The 15,432-nt window shown below is 38.1% G+C and overlaps 1 long non-coding RNA gene across 2 annotated transcripts; it reads left to right on the forward strand.

Moving 5' to 3' along the window:
* Positions 1 to 3,314: 3,314 nt before the first annotated feature.
* On the forward strand, positions 3,315 to 4,382 carry LOC108367650 (uncharacterized). 2 transcript variants are annotated; one of them, XR_001848271.1, is made up of 3 exons: positions 3,315 to 4,007; positions 4,079 to 4,219; positions 4,285 to 4,382. It is a non-coding gene; the product is annotated as an uncharacterized LOC108367650 (long non-coding RNA). The 2 variants fall into 2 exon arrangements; XR_001848273.1 differs by having other exon boundaries at positions 4,104 to 4,219.
* Positions 4,383 to 15,432: the final 11,050 nt, after the last annotated feature.

Consider the following 15,432-nt stretch of genomic DNA (forward strand, 5'->3'; position numbering starts at 1 on the left):
TTTACTTTGTCCCTGAAAGATGAACTTAAATTGTTTTGTCAAATGTCCACAGATATGTACTTCTTCCAAAGTTTTTACTTTGACACTACGGAAAACCAAAAACACTCCACTTTTTGGCTCATTTCACTCCGATAGTTTTATTTTTTTGCCACTAACGATGAGTAGTGGTAGTTTTTCTCTAAAGCGGCGTTTCCACGCCAACCGTATCACGTGGTTCGCTCTCTCAATTACGAACGGCGTATCAACCTGTTTACACGCCACATTCTTGATTTACTTTGCATCTCTGCTTCTTGTTCTTTGCTTTTGTTTATTGCTTAGTGTGTTGTTAATTGTGCATTTCTACGGTGGAGGAAAAATGTGTAGTGATTAAATAGCTAAATCAATAGTTTAAACTAATCTAGCTATTTTTTTAATGTTAGTGCTGGTGGGGATGTGTGGTCTGTGTGTTTTGACAGCCGTTGTCGATAAAAATTAGAGAAAACAATGATTTGTTCGTCATTCGCATGGTTCTGAATTACCTACAAATGAAGTGATTCGCTTTCAAACTTTTGTATGGCGAATTACGTGATTCGGTTCGTGATTGGGGCGCCAATCCGGAATGAGAGAGCGAATTACGAATGAGAGAGCGAACCACTTGGCGTGGAAACATCGTTTAAAACGCTCAAACTATCGATAGTACTAGTTGCCTATCGATAGTTTAACACCTTTAGCACAGCCGATTTTATTCATAACTAGCAAATACCCGGCGAAGTTTACTGCGCCTAGAAGTATTTTTGTGCTGTTTGATACCCGTACTGTAATATTTCACTTATTATATCAATTTAATAGAATACAAATTTTCAAACGGGTTGTAACCCTCCTCTAAAATATTTTCGGCAGTAAAGCTCTTCATTTTGATATCTATATTGGAGCATTAAATTTTTCTTATTAATTGAATTGAACAGGTGGCAACCCTCAACAAAAACGTTTTCGGCTGTAATCCTTCTAAACCTTTTTCTTTTGACAGTCATATTACAATATTTTCTTTTTATTATTATTTTTCATTAGACCTCGGTGAAAACTGCGCTCAATTCCATGCACTAGTTTTCGGGTGATGCGCGTACAAACATACAGAAGGACAGAAAAAATTCTAAAAAATGTTGATTTATCTTCTGTTGCTCAAATAAAGACCTCCCAAATTGATATTTCTTTAATATTTATAATGTACGGACATCGGCCTGTTACAATTTTATTATTTGTATAGATTTCTCCATTTTGTGTACCTGCTCGACGCTTTGGTAAGATTGTAAATATTTTAGTATAAGTGATTCTAAGGGCAGTTTGCCTAATATAAGCATGTGGGCGACAAATTTGACAGTCTGTTAAAACACCGGTTATCTTTAACTGACAGTCTATAACACAGTCCTTATGTGAAATTTTGATATAACAATAAAAATTTATTTCGGTACAAGTTAAGAACACAGCCCATTCGGGGCAGACAAATGGTTAATAGTGGGACTCATGAAACGTCGCAAAGTTGTTGCAAATGTCGCATTGGTTGCAAAATTTGCCACCTTGCGACACAGCTGATTACTTTTGTATGGAAACTTTCTTGCGACAACAGTGTGACATTGCCATGTTATTTCAGCTGGTAATCATTGCAAAGTCAAAGTCGCGAAAAACACGTTCTCTTATTGTCTTCGAATACCTCAAGAAAAAGTATATCAGTTAAGGCTGCTTCGAAATATAACTGTAAAAACTTTTCATTTCGACTTACACGAGACATTTAAAAAAAAATGTATTTTGCAATCCGGAGTTGCAATAGGTCGTTCATACAACTTTGTTTGCAACGTTGCCAGTTCGCCAAAAATGCCATTTTGTGACGCTTTATGAATCGCACTAATATGTACATATATCAATAGTACTTTCTAGTTTCTCAGATTTGTCTCTTTGTTTTCTCAAGCAACCTTTAATTTTAAAGCTCAATTTATATTTAAAGGTTGCTTTAAAATTTACAGATATATCTAAAGTAAATCAATTCGACGTCTCTTGGGTGTAAATAAATTAAAAACAGAGAATTAAATGATTTACTTTCGGCAAAACTACATATAAATATTACATCAACCCTTAAATATAAAGTGAGCTTTAAATTTAAAGGTTATTTGAGGAAACGGCCCTTTGTTTATCTGCGCTTCAAACACATTTTTCAGAACCAAATTTGTGTTTAAATTGCAGATAACTTTTAAAACCTACTTGAGAAAACGGTGTGTGTGTTTATATTCCTAATGAAATGTTTTTTTTTTGTATTTCGATGCCGTCCCAGTTAACATGGAACAGTTGTTAGCATTTCCATTGACTATCGATAGTAGCGCTTGCCACTATCGATGACATTGATAGTATAGACCCTGCAAGAAGCCTGACCAATGATTATCGGTTAAATTATTGGGAAAACTGACTAAAACTTTTCGTCAGTTTAGCGGTTAGTTTTGTATGGGCTTGGGGAAAAAGTGACCACTTCTCCACGCGTGTGATATGCATCCCTTTCTTGCACACACATGGGTGCATTTGCCTTACAGTATGTTCACTCGCTCATACATTTCTTCTAGTTGGTGATGTACAAGTGAGTTTAGCGACGAAACTATTGGGAAAATATCACGATAATTAGTGATTTTTCTGGCCACTATTCTAACTTCTAAATAATTGATAAATTAATGAATAGATGGCAGCGAAATATCAAAATATAGATGCAACCAAATTAAAAATGCAATTCGATTTTGTTTATGTGTTTGTTTTATTTATAAAAATATATTATCGCAAGCTTTTTTAGGGCTACTGAGCTCAGACAATTCTTCTAATTTATCATCGGTTCTGAATTTTCGTCACTAAAAACAAATTCTTCAGCGCTGTTTGGTCCTTCTTCCTCCATTCCTAGGGCTGGAGTCCCACGTTGGCGTTGCATTGTATTTCAGCACTGTAGTCACTGACTCCACAGTCGGCCTAAGCGCCCTGGCCTCAAATGTTTTCTTCTCTATCCAAATACAGATTGAATACACTGGTTTCACCGACTTCTTCTATATTTTGCACCACAGCTAACAATGAAGTAAATTTTTTTCATGTATGTATGTATGTACATATGTAAGCGAGCGTACAATCGATAGTTTGTTCTCGATATGGTCAGCCATGGTGGCCCTATCGATAGTTTTACAATTCTACTATCGCGTTGGTCTGCGCAGGCTTTTAATTGAAAAACACTTATGCGTCACTGTCGCGATCGCGTTGGTGTGCGCCTAGCTTAAAGCAACCAAATCCGACTGGCATTCTACATACACCAAGAATGATAGAATACAAGATTGCGCCGTCCTGGCCGTTGACATTTGTGTACCACTAGTAAACAAAGAATAGAGACAAAAGTAGAACGAGTTCAAACTGTCAAAACAGTTCACTTTACAGCGAAAGTGGTGTTTTAATTTTGATCAATGCGAGAATATTGCATTTTTCATCTAATCTATTGGAGAATAGTGAACGTTTTAGTGCACTCCATGCTTTGCAATTAAGGCTGCTGCAGCAAACGTTTTAGTGTACTCCATTGCTTTGCAATTAAGGCTGGTGCAGCAAACTGCGCCAGCATCTGAGTGGGATTGATTAGTTAACTTGCTAAAGGAGGCTGCTTGGAGCAGAACCGATATGATTGTGATAAAATGCTGTAAATATAATAATAAAAAAACATTTCGGCTTTGGCACGCCCTGTATACACAAAATGCAGCGATTCGTCGCAGCGTTACATTTGCATCTACGCATAATGAGATGGGGCACCATGGCACACTTCATGGAAGGACAACAGCGCGAATCGGAGCCATGCAGTGTGCATGAGTGCAGTACTACCAACAGCTGTTCCTGCAAATCGTGAATATCGTGAAGCATCTGGAACGCAACTATTATTTCGTACCTTGGTCGTTTACGCAACATACCTGAAGAGCTGGAACAAAGATATAAATCACAGGGATTGATCCGGCCCAATAAATATGCAGGTTAATTGGTGATAATTGAAAACGCAATTTCTATAATTATGTATTTATGTTATACACATTTGTAAATATAGGGAAAACTTTTGCTTTTTGTCGCAGGCGAATCGAGAAAATCTACTTTCCTCAAAGAGATGCGTATAATACGCGGCATTATTTATGAACTCGACCTTTTTCCAGAATACAGTGAGAAGTGATATATCAAAATGTATTACGAGGTAAGCTTTAAATCATATTTCCAATAAGATCTGTAAAAGAACTAATCAGGAATCTTTGTTTGAAGGAAAGCACGTATTGATTGATGCTCGTCAAAAACTGGGAATCCCATAGGGAAACACCGAACAAGAAACAATGCGAAATAGGCGAAATTAATTGAATGTAGTAAAGTGGAAATCGACAATTTCATACAGTGGGCTCCATATATTCGTAGACTATGGCAAGATCCTTTTGTAGTTTTCTACTTCAATATTGACATAACTCCAAAACCAAACGCTCGAAAAAACTGTTTTCAAGTTTTGAATTTTACCTTAATTTAGAAAGGCCCCTATCGTCGTTAATTTGCGGCCCTGAAAAGGGCCTTTTGCACATTTCCATATACATATGCATGTAAACACAAAAATGATGGCCTAATTTAATTTGTACTTTTGAAAGCATAAATAATTGTCTCTTTGTAAATTAATTGGCGGCCCTGAAAAGGGCCTTTGATTCATTCATGTTATTCTCCTGCAAATAAATAAATATGGATATTTTTTTATACAAGATGCCAGATTATTTGTTAAACTCATAGGCTTACGTTGCATCCATGCCTTATAATTTTAGGCGGCTTAAACATTGAGCTTACTTTGCGGGAACTGCGGACGTTGCTGCATGCTACAATCAAAGAACTTTTAATTTCTACGGATTTATACAACATTTCAGTTGACAACTTACCGTATGTTTTTAGTACGTACTTACAGTTTATAATGGTACCATATGAATCTAAACCAGAGTTTTTTTAATTTTTCTTTTTTTCTTGTGGGCATTTTCAATGAGTTCTTTATTTAATTTTCTTATTTTAAAGAACATTCTTGCCCTGAAAAATAATTTTTTCACTTTAATGTCGCAATGAATTTTCGAAGCATGCTCAATGTGAGTTTTTACAAAATCATTTGTAATGAGCAAGCCATCTTCGTTCATTGCTTTAAACACTGACTCTAGATTTTTCATATGGTCCATCATAGATGAACTTGGTATTGACAACCCACCCTCGCTTAGGTGACTCGCCCAGGAACATGAGTTGTCATTGCTACCAAACGACGTGCTTGGAATATCATCCTTTAACCTGTGGCAAATATACCCGGCTAAATGCTCCAGTCCGTCAAATTCCAATTCGTCGAATTCCGCCTCTTCCACCGGCCACAGTTCTTTATTAGAACTCAGGTTTTTTAGCAAAATACCTGTAAATATGGCGATACATTAGGGATGTAATCATTAATACTACAATATATTTATATAATAAATAGTAATAATAATTAATAGTAATAATAATTAATAGTTAAAAAATTATGTTAAAGTACTTGTAAGAGGCGGCTGGGTGACTTCTAAATCTGGCGTATCATCCTCTTCTACGTTAGCAGAGTCGGATAAGACGCCCTTGTTATGTCCCAGCAAGTAGAGCCTCAAACGGTATTTAAATTCCTGCTGGTCAGGGTGATCATGCAACCCGCCTTTCGAACGAATAATTCCGAAGAAGTTTTCCAGAACGTCCTGGTTGAGGCGATACGTTAACACATACTTGATTTTAAATCGAGCTTTAATATCCTCGAACATCAACTTTAACGCTAAATTCGTTTGTATGATTCCTTTAGGCAAAATGAAAAAAATTAATATTTATCTTGAGAAACACATATTAGTTTACCTTTTTGGAATGGCAGCAGACTGAATTTGCCAATCACCCTCATACTTTTTATTAGGTTGGTCATTTCGTCAAGGATCTTGTCTTGCTCCTCGAGCGCTAGACCATATGCAAGACGCCGCTTCCTGGAGTCGGCGTGGGGAACCCTGACGTTTAAAACATCAAACCAATCATTCGTCTATGGTGTATAATTTTAACATACGTTTTAATATTAGGGTTTAAATATGTATGTGCATATGTATATGCATATATGTATGTGCATATATTCACATATAATTCACATATATATATGTATATAGGAATATCAATAATACATACTGTTTTAAACAGTTGGAAGCATTCGGCCCAGTTTTGCTTCTGCAGGTGACCCACACTTGCTGCCCTTGTGATGGCCTGCGCTACAGTGTGCGAAAATAATTTTGCAGCCGTCTTGACCTTTTGGCGGTGAGCTCCAGCCACGGTCAAGTTACTTGCTGAAATCTTGTGAGTTATTGTCAAGTCCGTGCTTGTAATTGACAATAACTCCAAAATTATTTCCTTTTTCACAGGTTTCCCATTAATTAGGAAACCTTGATCAAGGAAATGATTTCGCAAAAGTTTTAGCAAGTGCGGCACGTCAGCGAAAACGTAAACCTTTTGGCCATTGAAAATAAACCTATGGAAATGAGAAGTATTAATAGGGACTGAAATATGAATATACATCTAATTATCATTATTTACCACGGCTGGTCTTCGTTTACGCCGAGATCATTGAAAAGCGACCTATTGGTACCTCCTAAATCACATACGACAGTCACTGCATTGTAGCCACAATCTTGCGACTTCTGCAATATGCTTTGCAGCAAAACGGAAGTCATTTTGCAGTCAAAGTCATAAAAGACTGGCTGTTTCCACTTTGCCATGAGACCTGAAATATATAAGGGCTTTACAAATATTTTATATTATTTAGAAAATCTTTTCTGTAATATTTACCTCTTAACATCGCTACCTGCACATAGTTGACGGGTGCTAATGTTGAGTCCGACGAAACATCATAACAGTAAGATTGTCTTACTTTCATTTCGTCGAAACTCAACACGCATAGTTTCTGTGCCTCGTCCATATGGGTAGCGGCTGCCAACAAGCGGAAGACTGGGTTTATAAGTCCGCGCGAAATCTCCACTTTTTGTGCCCAAGTCTGCAGTGTGCGAACTCCAGGTAGTGGAAAACATTGCTTATACAGCAGCCTGTATGCCTTTGGACTGGCAGCATACAATGTAATTGACTGTGCAATATCCTCCTCCGCCCAATTTCGTCGCTTCGACCCAGTCTTCAGTTTGTCTATCTGACCTTTGGTGAATATAGAAGCCAGTTTATCTTCTATATTTCCCATTTCGGCAGCCATTGCATCCAAACTCTTTTTCAACAGCTCTACTGCCCACGCGTGCTTCTTCAGCTGAAGGTCAGACTCCCGCTTTAATGTAGCGATCTCGGTACTCTGCTTAGCGGTTTGCGTTTGCTTTTTGAGGATTGCATTTTCGCGCTTCAATGTCGCTCTGCAAGAAGTAGAAAATATAAGTTATGATTTGATTTGCACATTATGATCTTGAAATTATTAACGTACACTTCCGCTTTTAACATTTCCACTTCTTGAAGATCGCCGTCATAGTAAACCCAGTTACGAATTGGTGATGTCGAAGCATCAAGAGTACCGTCCTTGGGTCGATATTCTGTATTGCTTTCAACCACTGTAACAAACCCCTTAGATTAATAATATAATTTTAAGGGCGTACTATTTTTACTACCTTCGCAACTACCTAGCTCAAGCACCTCCATATTGTGGTCATCATGCGGTTGAGACTCTGCTACAGGTATAGCACACACAGAAATGGATGGCACCGCATCGCGCCTGAGTAACGGGCGTTTAGCCAATCCTAATCCTTTTATTAGATATCTACGTAATTCAAAGTAAATGCTACTTACCCGCTTTGTACTGCATAACATTTTGATAATCATCGTCGGTAAAGTGCTTCATGCATATGAAGCTGGTATCCAAATTGAATGGCTTTACTTGTCCGCAGAATTCCACCCACTTTCTCGCCACGGCATCGTTGCGAGGAAAGGAAAAAAAGCTGCATTTAGAGGCACTACCTTGACGGCTGTCGCAATTTAATACACGGAACTTCATTTTATCAGTTTTTACACACTACTCAACTGAAAAATCACTAAAAAATTGCAAATTAACACGATTTTAACCGATTTTTCACTAATAATTCAAATTTCTCTATGCAACTTATTTGTAAACAAAAGTTTATTTACGAGTTACCACAACTGTCAAAATCGGCAAAACCAAAGTAGCGGTACCTCTGACGGCGCCACCTTTGTTTCGCTGCACCGTGTACATACACATATACATATATATATTTGCATGCCATCAAGGCGAATTAATACAAGATGGTAGCAAGAATACAACAACAACCACATGTATTTTGTATTGCAGGTATTTGGGGTGTTCACATTTCGTTCCAAATTGTGTCTGAAAATGTAGACGTCTACATTTTGAGACATTTTTAGCATCAAACTGTGAGCACCCCTTTCTAGCAGTCGTCGCAAAATCGTCTCAAAACTTTGCTGGTGTTGCCAGACATTTCTTGTTTGCGTGCATTGTTTATATGTCGCCTTTCGATTTTGTTTCTGAAAAATTGTAATTATTTAACTTAATTACCAATTCGTAATATTTGTTATTCCTTTTCCTTGATTTGTTTCTTTTCATCAGAAATTGCGCTCAAATTAAATGCAAATACGGAAAACGTGCCCAATAAATAAAAAAAATGTGATTAGTATTGCCATAATGCAACCCTGCTGCGAGGTTGCAAAATGTAGACGCGTAAAAAACATACCTTTGAGTGTGACAAAATGTAGACGGCGTCGTTTTCCAATTTTGTATGGGAAACAACAACACCACAGATTTTACGGTTAGAAAACGTCTTAAAATGTAGACGTCTACATTTTGAGACACTATTTGGAACGAACTGTGAACACCCCAATTATGTTTAATCTCAATTCGCCCCAAAGTTTGAGGCTGCCAAATCAGTAAAAGCAAAAACAAAATACATGTAAGGCGAAGAAATCAGCTGATATAACAACACCACCAAGGCGAATTTAATAAGGTGATGCTAGCCGCATATAAGTAAAAAATTACACTAACTAATTATACGCTGATATTCATACTATCATTATTACAAATTACAACAAATACATCATTTTGATGTAATGTCTTTCATGGCGAAATATTCAGGTTCGCCTTTAACCTTATTGAATTCGCCTTGCATGCCACTTATGCCTTGGTTATAATGGACGGGGCGAATCGTAACAAATCGCTGCGAATTCGTAAGGATCTATTGATTTTAGATTGTTACATACAATAGATAATTAAGTGACAGTTCACTCCGTTCCGTTACTTCCATTATAACCCAGGCATTATGAAAATGTGCCACTGGCAGTGTTGCCATATTCACCGTTTTAACTCTAATTTGTAGTTGTTTAGACTTGCAACCGGATTCAAGTATTCGCTGTCGATAATTTAATCGCCAAAAATTACCAGATATGGCTGCTTAAGCTGAAGCTCCATAGCAGGTTTTTCAGGCGTTGCGGCTTGAGGCGCTCAAGCCTGAAAGATGATTTAGTGCAATTGTATAGAAGCTGCTTCACAACAACTTTCAAACATATTTCAGGCTTTCCAGGCATTGTCTGACAGTTATTCATTCGAACATTAAAATGGCGTAATCGATAACACTTACCATAATTTAAAGGAATTTTACACAAAGTTTATGCAAAATAAAATGCAAGAAAAAACTATTTATTGTTTCAACATTAATATGCAAAAGGGATCAAAACACCGCATTCTCTTCGGTACTCTATGTTATTAACATACATACTTTTGTCTTTCCGCGTCCCACGTTTAATTCGATCAGCCAAAAATTTTCTTTTATCTATTATTAGCAGAGAGACTTACTCTGCGCTGAGTCCGCAAATCTTCGTCGATTTTAAACTCCCAAAACAAGTAATTTGTAGAAATCCAAGAATGTTTTATTTCACAAATGCAGACAGTTTAAGAGAGTTAAACTTCCTAAATGGAATTACAAATTCACTTATTAATAGAAAACATAATTTTAGAATTTCAGTAAAAGTATACATACTTTATTAGTGAAGAAAGGCGGGCAATTTCAACTTAGACTTTAGATTAATTGATCTCAACTCGGACACTGTTGGAATCGCAATAATTAACCTTAAAAATATACATGTGGTTGCTACTTTGCAAACGCGTCTAAATTCGCGTAAGTATACGTATAAAGTTATATGCGTGTAGAAGGTATATACGAAATAGATAACTTCAGTGGTGAATAACTATTAAAACTAGGAGTTGGACAAGTGGCGGTAACACCCCCCTTCAGTAAGACGAGATGGATTCGTGGGCTTACTCCTTTTCGCCAGCCACCTCTATTACTGCTAACTTTACGGCTGGTCTTTCAAAAACTCTTTGGGCGGTTTGTATAGTAGCACTGCGAACCTGTCCATCCGAAGCGGTTTTTGTTTCTAACACTCTACCTCGGAGCCAAACATTCCTTGCGGAACCAGGGTCGACAACCACAACCAAATCTCCTACCCGTATCGGCCTCTTTCTGTCATGCCAGTGTAGTGGTCGCCAAAGATGGCAAGAGGTTTCATGCCATTGGAACTTCCTAACAAGAAGTGGTTAGGAGTTAAAGCTTCTTCTTGTTCACTGCCTATGGGTATATATGTTAACGGCCGGGAGTTAATGATTTTTTCCACTTCTGCCATCATACAGTGCAACAGCTCATCAGTCGGTGCGCGTGCCGGAGTAATTTTATAAATATGGTTTTGAATGGGCGAACAAGGCGCTCCCATGCGCCACCCATGTGAGGTGCTGCCGGCGTAATGAATTTCCATGATGTCGTCGCGGTTGTGAAATTACGAACTAACAAATCTTTGTTACCAACAGCCAATGCTTCCCGTAGTTCTCGTTCGGCGCCAACAAAATTGGTAGCATTATCACTATAGAATTCTTTAGGCGTTCCCCGACGAGAGATGAATCTTCTTATTGCTAAAATGCAAGAGCTCGACGTCAGAGAGTGGACAATTTCGACGTGAACTGCTCTAATTGTCAGACACGTAAACAAGGCGCCGTATCTCTTTTCTCTATGCCGACCTACCGAAACGACCTACCGGACCAAAAAAGTCCACGCCTGTAAAAGTGAAAGCAGCGACGTATGGAGTGGTCCGTGCTCGTGGCAATTTCGCCATTTGTGGGGCTGTGGGTACAGCCTTTAGAAGTTTACATGTTTGACAATTTTTCAAAATTTATTTCACTGTTGACCGTAAGCGTGGTATATGAAAGTATTGCCGCAATTCATTTATCACCGTTTCGTTATTCAGGTGGTGGAATTTCGAGTGGTAATGTTGAAAAACTAAGGCTGTAATTATACTATTTTTTGGAAGAATTATCGGGTTCTGTCGTGGCCCCGGCGCGTTGGCTATTGTGCTATCCACTCTTAAAACACCATCGTCATCAATAAATGCTGTTAATTTATATAGTGGGGATGTTTTCCGTAATCGTTTTTGAGCTTTGAGATGCATTATTTCTTCTGAAAATGCGTCAAGCTGCGCCTGTCGGTATAACAATAATTCCGCTTGATAAAGCTCGTCTTGCTGGAACTCTCCTAAAAGCATTGGTTGGTTCAACAGGCTTCTCTTACAGTTCTGAGTAAATCGTAAAACGTAAGCCACTGATCTCCACAGGCGACACCATTTCGAGAATCGATTAACATCTACGAGCATTTTAATTTCAGATATTTGAAGAACATGTTTCTTTAACTCAGTAGTTGTGGCTTCAATATTGTGTTTTTCTTGTGGCCAATCATCTTCAGGCCAAGTAAGAAACTCCGGACCATTGAACCAACGGTTGGATGAAGAAAGCTCGAGTTTCTTATATCGTTTGATGGCTTCGTCCGCAACATTAATTTTTGACGCGATCCATCTCCATTCCGAAACATCGCTAGACTATAAAATTTGACCTACACGTAGCGCTACGAACTGATGGTAGCGCTTACTGTCTGAGTACAGCCACCTTAGCACAGTTTTTGCATCACATTAAAACACCTTTCGGTTTATCTTAATTGATAGCGATTCCATTACGAATTTCGAAAACCGAACACCAATTAGTCTGGGAATTGAAATTTGTTTTAATGGCGCTACTGTAGCCTTTGAACCTATAAGAGAACACTCGGCGACGCTGTTTTTTGATACACGTATGTAACATACTGCAGCTTAAGCGCTATCGCTTGCGTCGACAAACGTATGCAGTTGAACATCAGCCCCTTCGTAATTGGCGTGATGCTTTAAGAAGCACCGCGGAATTTTGATGTTCTGTAAAATAGGCAGATACTTTAACCATTGAAACCACTCTTTGGCTAGGCCAGGAGCAATTTCTTCATCCCAGTTTACTGAACTACGCCAAACGGCTGGTAATAATATTTTTCCAAAAAATAATATGTTGTTTATTAGGCCAAGAGGATCATAAATGGACATAACGATGCTTAGCATTTCGCGCTTCGTTGGCGCTTTGTTTCCATTAAAAATTTCTTTATGCCACAATAAAGGTGAAAGTCTAAATGTAATTACGTCCTCATTCGGAACCTAAAATACGCCTAGTACCTTTTCTGTGGTATTATCACCACTGATATTAATCTTAAGCTCAGATGCCGATTCGCCCAAGGCGTTCAGAACTTCTGGACAATTTGAACACCAATTCCGAATATTGAATCCGCCAGCCTTATGAATACGTTGCACGTCCTTCGCCAGCGTGATAGCGTCATCTTTGTCGTCAACAGAATCGAGATAGTCATCAATGTAGTGGTTGTTTTGTATTGCGTTAACAGCTTTCGGATGGCTGTTTGCAAATCGTTCAGCATTCAAGTTTTTCACAAATTGAGAAGTAAAAGGCGAACAGGCTGCTCCAAAAATCATTACGTTCATTGCGTAAATGTCCGGTTCAGCCGAAACGTCACACTTACGCCATAGAAAACGTTGAGCGTGTTGATCGTCAGGGCGAATCAGCACTTGATGAAACATTTCTTGAAAATCTGCCGATATAGCGATTGTTTTTTGCCTAAAACGCTGTAAAACCGCAGGCAAAGATACAAGAAGATCAGGCCCTTTTAAGAAGAAAGTGTTGAGAGAGACGCCGTGCGATTTAGCCGCAGCATCCCATACTACGCGTGATTTACCGGGTTTGTTTCTATTGAAAACCGCGAATATCCGCAAATACCATATACGCTGTTGTGCATTTTCGCTGATTTCCCTACCTGTCAGCTTACGAACATATCCCTTTTTTGAATATTCAGCTAAGGTATTATCAAAAACCACCTTAAGACGTGGCTCCCGTTGGAGCTTTTTCTCTAAACATATCAATAGATTTTTTGCCATGCAGTAGCTATCCGGAAATTCAATTTCATCGAAGCGCCACAGAAGGCTGCTTTCATAGTGACCATTGGCAGTTTGGTGAGTATTTTCTTGTAACAAATTTAACGCACGCGCATCTTCTTTACTAGTGAGCGATTTTTGCGTAGCCGCAACGCCTAAGCTTTCAAAGGAGTAAAATTTCTTAACCAAAGCATGTAGCTCATCGGCGCTTTCTTTAGAACACTCACACACACAGAAATGCCAATGTTCGCGCGTCACCGCAGCACCACCAACTGTTCCGTAGATGTGCCACCCAAGTAAAGTCTTTACCGCTACCAGTTCGTTCGGCCGTCCTTCCCTTATATTCTGAGCAAGGCCCAGTTTCCAATAATCTATGCCAATTAGTAGTCTAGGAACAGCATTATTGTAGCTTGCTATCGGTAGATTTTTTGTGTGTTCATATTTTTCACTAATTTTGCTATAGTCGAGGCTCTGCATTGGAAGAGATAATTTATTTACCGTGTGTACATTAATATTTATTTTACGTTGATTTGGTCCGGCAATTTGTATATTTACTAGCTTCGAATCATTTTCAGTCCTCCGCATATCGCCTGTCCACTTCAAACATAGTGGTTCACTCTTTCCACTTAGATTGAGTTCTTCGGCAATTTCGTGGTCCATTAAAGTGATTGACGATCCTTCGTCAATAAATACGTACGTTCTTATAAATTTATTGTCTTTCCCAAATATTGTAATCGGCCAAATTCTAAATAAGATATTTTGATCTTTTTCGCAGTGAGCATTGCAGCTGTTTGTATTTATTTTGACGTTTGTTACTTGCTCTTCTACTGCATGCATTGCTGGCTGATTTTGATGTCGGCCTTCATTTCGCGCACTCTTAAAGAAACAATGTAAAAGAGAGTGATGTTTGTACATACAGCCGTTGACTTCGCAACATTTTTGACATTTTTTTTTATCAACATGTTGCCCGAGGCATTGCTTACATATGTAGGTTATGCTGTCTCACAATGTTCCATCGCACGGCGCGATCCATTCCAATAAATTTCTGACATTTCGCAACATTGTTGCAGTTATGTTTGCATACACAAAATTTGCGTTGCTGTTCCACGTGAGAGTAAACATATGCCTTTTTGTTTTTGCTATCGGATATTTGCATATTTTGATGTACATTGTTATGGTTCGCATACATTGGGAGTAGCAGTGAATGCAGGCGGCATTTCACAATAGGGTGCACTATGGCTAGTCATGTCGGCTGGGCTGGGTTCTTGCATTCACCACTGTTCCCTGCGCCATAGCAGAGAAAAGTCATACCTTGTCAAAGGTCGTTAACGGACGGACACGCAACAAAATATTAAAAAATTGAAAAAAAAATCCGTTAACACAACCGCAAAAAAAAAGCTGAAAAAGAATGTTAAAATCAAAAATTTAAAATAAAACTGAAAAGCAAAAGAACCCAAAAAAATCCGACTATAATTCTAAAATGAAAGAAAATGAAAAAAACAACAAAACCTAAGGCCGAATACAAGGGAGCCACTGGTAGAGTTGTGACGCCCGGTGCTGGCCCACCCTCATCCATGGCTACCGTCGCACCCTAATGTATAAAAATCCTAAAGTGCCTTCCTAATTAACAGATAAAGTCAGCATTCCCATTGTTAATTATAAGATTTATTTATAATTCATTTTCTTAACCTAATTCTCAAAATTAATCGTCCTGATGCTAAGTCTCTTAAATCTAAGGTAAGAAAAGGATATAAATTTTCCGAAAGCAAATAGATTTTAAGTAGTACCAGGTAAGTTGTTTTACTATATATTTAATTCAATTAATTATAATTAAGATAAGTATTTAGAGTTGATTTAATCCAAGCTCTGGTAAGATAAAGGTATTATATAAGTAAAGGTAAGTATCCTGAGTAATTATAACTAGTAGGTAAATTTGTGGTAAGCACGGTTAAAGTAAGTCAGGTCGGTAAGTCCAGTAGCAAAATCTGGTAGGAAATGTATAGGGTATGTATATTTATAGTAGGTCAGGTAAGTGTATTAAATTAAGTTATGCGG

This window comes from Rhagoletis zephyria, unplaced genomic scaffold (assembly GCF_001687245.7).
Source record: "Rhagoletis zephyria isolate East Lansing unplaced genomic scaffold, Rhagoletis_zephyria_1.1 Rzeph_scaffold_02755, whole genome shotgun sequence".
In the NCBI taxonomy this organism is placed as follows: domain Eukaryota; kingdom Metazoa; phylum Arthropoda; class Insecta; order Diptera; family Tephritidae; genus Rhagoletis; species Rhagoletis zephyria.